The following is a 5,766-nucleotide window of genomic DNA, read 5'->3' as shown; positions in this document are numbered from 1 at the left end:
AACTTGATTTATCTTGGTATCAAAATTTGACGTGTTAAAATATACCTCTTTTCATACTTTATCTTCTGTATTAATGACTATTATTTATTCATGATTTATTTTTTTTATATTAATTTAGAAACATATTAATGAAAATACTAGAGCAAACGAATAACCTTTATCACGTGCCACATAAATCCTGTTTTTTACCAACTTCGTCCTAAGCCAACTATAGACAAAGTTATCTATATACACATCACTTGATTTTCCAACACCTGACTTGGTTGTCCCATACGCTTGTTGCTATATCTGTGGAGGAATTTTATTTTAAAAAAGTATTTAGTTGCAATTTTTGAAAGTTACTGGACTTTTTCGCAAAAACGCTTCTAAACCTCCCCTCTTCCGCGACCTGTTCGGCTGTTTTCTTCGTCTTTCTCTTTTTAAACCAACCCAAACCCTAAAATCTTCCAAAATCTTACCTTTTCTCACCTTCAAATCCTTCGTCGTCGCCGCCCACTGTTGTAGTTGCTACTGCCGTCGCCCACGCTGTAAAAGCCGCTTCCACCTCTTCATATCGTGATTTCCATCGCCGTCGCCGTCTCGCCACCGACGCTACACACGCGCTTAGAACCTTCGATTTAGGTGGAGTTTTCTTGCTTTATCCTGTCGATTTACCTTCGTGCATGATTAAATAGAAAATGATTTAGATTACTCAATTAGTTTGCTTGATCCTTTTTATTCGAACTTAATTTCTACTTAAATACCTATTTAAGTTTTCTTATTTGCTTCCCTTATCAGTATAACATAATGTTCCGGTATTCAATTTTATTATTCATATGATTTTTTATTTCATTACGTATGCTTCGTAGAACTACAACCAGGGCTGAGTTATGTTGATTGCATCCATCTTTTTTTAGATTTATACATTTTATCCATTCTTTTTATCTTTTGTTCTAAGCAGTAGAGAAGATGAAATCTTATCAAGTTGATAAAACTATTTGATCAATAATTTCCTTTTGATTGTTGTAAAACAGTAATATTATACCCTATCAAAATTTATTAATGAAACTTACAAGGGATAACTTGAATTATTATGAGAAAAAAATTAAGTGGACCAATATCATAAATAATTTCATCAATATAATTCCTATAACTGAAAATTTCGAGAGGGCTTGGCCCAATGCTCGTAAAAAGCATGCAACTTCTCAAGTAAATTAATAAAGAACAAGTATAATCTTTATTTCGTGGAATTTCGGTTCTAGAGATATGAGATTATTTATGCTAGATGAGTAATATTACAGATGGTTGTTCAGAGATGCTCAGCAATAGTTATGGAGACGGTTTCTACGGAGTTCATTAAGTTCACTTCTTTATTGCATAGTTGGCTATGTATGTATTTTGATGTTTTAGTGGTTTACATTTCATTTGTCTACATAAGGGGTCAGTTTGTTAGTCATGTCATGATTACAATAGTCATTATTTTGAGACAAATGTTATGTTAACATTCTTTTCATCATTTAATAAAGTGTTGCATGCTCATATTCGTATAGTGTACCATTCTTGAGTATTATTTATGATTTTTGATGCAGGAATGAATATTGTCTAAACAGGGAGACTATCTCTCGCATAGGGATGGGAGTATCTGGGTCGTGACACTTATTCCCTTGCCTTCAATTTGTACTTGCATCATCGCCCAACCAACTTACATCTTCATTCTCATCAATGTAGTGAGAAATACTTCTACTACCTATCATATGGTTGTTGCTTTCACTTTCAAGAAACCACAAGTCAATTTTAGTCATATCTGAGACCATACAAGTGAGAAATAGATCCTCATTTTTTTTTTCTTCAGCAAGGTGTGCATGTTACTTTGACTTAAGAAATAGATCCTCGTTCTCTCTCTTTTCTTTAGCAAGGATTGCCAGTGTTTGTCTAAGAGGCTTTCTCCATAATCTTCTATGTGGACCTGTTTATTTTCTCATCATATGCAATCAGTGAACCCAATTATTTAGAGAATAGACTGTGTCTTTAACTCAACAGCATTTACCAAATTATCCAACTTGGAAGGCAATTTATCAAAACTTTCTCAATAGTTTTTTGACCAGTGAAGAGTTTCACTCTAGGTTTTCATCTTTTATTCATAATGACAGACTGTTAAAATAATCAAGAACCTACCTTACCTCCATGCATAAATTCTATGATTTCTTATGTTGTTACCTTATTCTATAATTTTATTTTTTTGTGGCATCTGCAATCCAAAGGAAAATTAAACCTTCTACCGCATACCACAATAGGCCTTCATTTCTGTTTTTCTTCCATCTTTCAACATATCCCATTGCTACAAGATCCAGAGCTCTTGAGAGATAAAGGTCTTCATCTTGATATATATATATATATATATATATATATATATATATATATATATATATATATATATATATAATTCTGATTATTGAAGATGGGCTCCAAATATTGAGACAAATTCAGCACTCTTATTCCCATTTTTGGCTATGTGTACAACTTCAGCTTCACAAGATCCACTTTCGTCAGTAGCAACCTCATCTTAGCTCTCATACCACAATGTTGGTATGAAAAATATTTAGGAAAAGAATAATACAATTTGAAATAAGATGAAGTAGCAAAGAAGAGGTAAAACCAGTTCAGTTGTCTGCTCAAGTATATATAGATATATATGTATAGGTAAAAGGATGAAAGCGGGGACTACATGGACCCGCTTTCTCCAAAAGAGGCTACTCACTTTAATTGTGGTGAGTACATCTTGACCAAGTAACACTACATTTACTGCTAAAAAATAGACACTACTCCTTTATCCACATAATCAAGTGGAGTGGATAGGTTAGTTAGCAACCACTAAATATTTTTGCATCAATTGTTTGCAAGTTACAATAAGTTTTTTCATAAATTTCATTGATTTCGACATTAGGGATGCTATTTGCGCACCGATTGACCTTACTCAAACTTCTAAGGTTTAGCTTGACTAATGATAATTGAGCATGAGCTAAAATTTGATACAATTGAAGCCCAAATTTGGGTCATTTATATTCATTGGGCTTGAGCTTTGTTGAGGGTCTTTTACTCAGGAAATGAGCTTCACTTTAGGCTGAGCTTATTCTTGATTTATTTTGAAATTTAACTCGATCAAGCTTGCACCCGACCTTACAATCCCAACTTTGATACTCTATCGAAATCGTACATGTTAGTACAGAGGCTTGCATATGTCCATCGAGCTTGTAGGCTTATAATATTGATAGTGAGTGCAAAGGGCTATTTATAACCATACATCTGAGATTATTTGAGTTATATACGAGCTTACATATGAGTTCGTTCGAATGAATGTATTCACTGTCTTATAAAGAAGCTGGTTTACCATTTTCTTTGTGGATAGTAATATAAGAGATTTGTCCACCAACTTAAATGATTAATTTTCAAGTTCTGCTCGTTTAGAATAGTAAGATAAGAAGCTCTAATTTAGCCACTGCAGTACTAAATGAGCTTGAACAAGCTTTGTCAGATTATTCAATGACACATTCAAGGAGCTTCATACATCTCTTGCATTAGTCAACACTCAGCAACTGAAACGTATTGTTCCATTTTGTTCTGGTAATTGTTTTCGTTGTCTGCATGCTTCTCTCCTTTAAACAAATTTTCCTGAATGTCTATCCTTATAGCATTTCTGGAACCAATAAATTACAGTCTACTTGCAAAAAAAAAAAGACAATTTACACACATCATACACCATAATCTGATTAACAAGTAAAAATTAAAGCTCCATTCATAAAATGGCATGTAAAAAATAAGTGTTAGTAAAACTTGCCATTTGGATTTTGATCGTGCATATTTTCTAAATGCTGGCAACATAATTTCCAAAATTGTGAAATTTTGCAAAATGGTAATTTATCAATTTTATGTCTAATTTATCTGCACTAATGGCTAAATTATCATTTTGTAGTGACTTTATATTCGTGCTAAAATCTCGCAATGGAAACACAAAAACCACCATCCGAAAAGCCACGTTCAGTTGATCCAGCCATGACTTCATGCAGAAAGAAGAAATCAGATGATGCTGGCTTTTTAGAGGATCTGAGAGATCATATTGATGAATTCATTCACGCATCGATGGATGAGCACAAGAATTGCTTTCAGAAGACGATTAAAAAGGTCAGTGGAGAAAACACATCACACAACTTGTATTTTGGATTGGTAGTACTCTGAGCTTCTTCTGTTGCATGTTTCAGATGTTCAGAATGTCGAGGGCAGTCGCACAGAGAAACGAAGAAATTAAAGAAGCCGACAGCCTTTTGCCTCTTCAGACAACCGTCAGCCAGGAGTCGTCCTAGTTGCAGCTAACTACTACTGCAACTGATGTTGAACAAATAAATAGCAAGACTTTAATTTAAACAGTGTTGTTTCTTTCGTGCTACAGGCCATGATATTTGAATGCTGAGTCCAAACACTTATCGTTTAATGTTTTCTTATTTCTTTTGCGTGCACTGTTGTTGATATGGTTTTGTTTGTGGAGTCGAAGAATTCTAGATACGAAAGTGTTGAAATTTGGTGATCCAGACGACTCCGCTGTACGAATTCATCGGTAATGAAGTTTTGTCGATCGGTCAAATAAGATTAGTCATTTCACTCAGAGATGAGTCGCTCAGGAGGACTAGGACCATGAATTTGATCGTGGTGGACGTCCCCTCAGCCTACAACGTCATTCCTAGGATGATCGGCCCTCAACGAGTTCAGGGCAGCAATCTCTACTTATTGTCAGAAAATTAAGTTCTTGATAGATAATCGGGTTGGAAAAGTCAAGGGTGACCGGCTCGGCGTTATAACATCGAGATGATCAAAATCGAGGTCAAAGCCGCTCGGAAGAATCCGTGACTCGAGGTAAACACTATTATTGAAAAACTTTCTACCCTCGTGTACGAGGAAAAAGAGGAAGTCCAGATCCATCCTTGCCGAGCGAAGGCCACTACTTTCGTGGCTGACTTAGAGGCTAAGCAGAAGACAGAATTGGTTGCTTGCCTCCAGCGGAACCATGACGTGTTTGCATGGTCAACGCATGAGTTGCTCGGCATCTCTCCAAGCGTAGCTTAGCATGAGCTACATATCCGACCGGGCGCTCATCTGGTAAAGCAGCGCAAAAGGGATTTCAGCGTCGAGCAAAACTTGATCATTCGGGCGGAGGTAGAAAAGCTATCGCAAGCCAGACACGTGAGGGAAGTTCAGTTCCCAAGCTGGCTCGCCAATGTTGTCCTCGTCTCCAAATCAGGCAACAAGCGGCGAGTCTGTATCGACTTCCGTGACCTGAACAAGGCATGCCCGAAGGACTCCTACCCGCTACCTCGGATCGACCAGATGGTGGACTCCACCACGGGATATGAGCTGATATGCATGCTACATGTCTACCAGAGTTATCATCAAGTGCCGCTCGCCCGCGAAGATCAAGAAAATGTCAGCTTCATTACGGCCAACGGTACGTACTGCTATAACGTCATGTCGTTCGGACTCAAGAATGCCAGAGCCACTTATCAAAGATTAATGAACAAGGTGTTTCGACGACAGATCGACCGTAACATAGAGGTATACGTAGATGATATCCTAATAAAATTCCTCCGAGCGGTTGACCTATGTGCGGATATTTAGGAGACCTGTCGGACACTCAGGACTTATGGGATAAAGCTGAACCCAAACAAGTGTCTGTTCGGCGCAAAGAGTAGACGCTTCTTCGGCTACATCGTAACCGAGCGGGGCATCGAGGCGAACCCA

The 5,766-nt window shown here is 37.0% G+C and overlaps 1 long non-coding RNA gene across 1 annotated transcript; it reads left to right on the top strand.

The window, feature by feature from the left end:
• The first annotated feature begins 3,528 nt into the window (after positions 1–3,528).
• On the top strand, positions 3,529–4,484 carry LOC121990402. The gene is made up of 2 exons (XR_006114597.1): positions 3,529–3,600; positions 3,950–4,484. It is a non-coding gene; the product is annotated as an uncharacterized LOC121990402 (long non-coding RNA).
• Positions 4,485–5,766: the final 1,282 nt, after the last annotated feature.

This window comes from Zingiber officinale, chromosome 1B (genome assembly GCF_018446385.1).
Source record: "Zingiber officinale cultivar Zhangliang chromosome 1B, Zo_v1.1, whole genome shotgun sequence".
Classification (NCBI taxonomy): domain Eukaryota; kingdom Viridiplantae; phylum Streptophyta; class Magnoliopsida; order Zingiberales; family Zingiberaceae; genus Zingiber; species Zingiber officinale.
The sequence above is the reverse complement of the archived record's forward strand: the minus strand, read 5'-3'. Positions and strand labels throughout refer to the sequence as shown.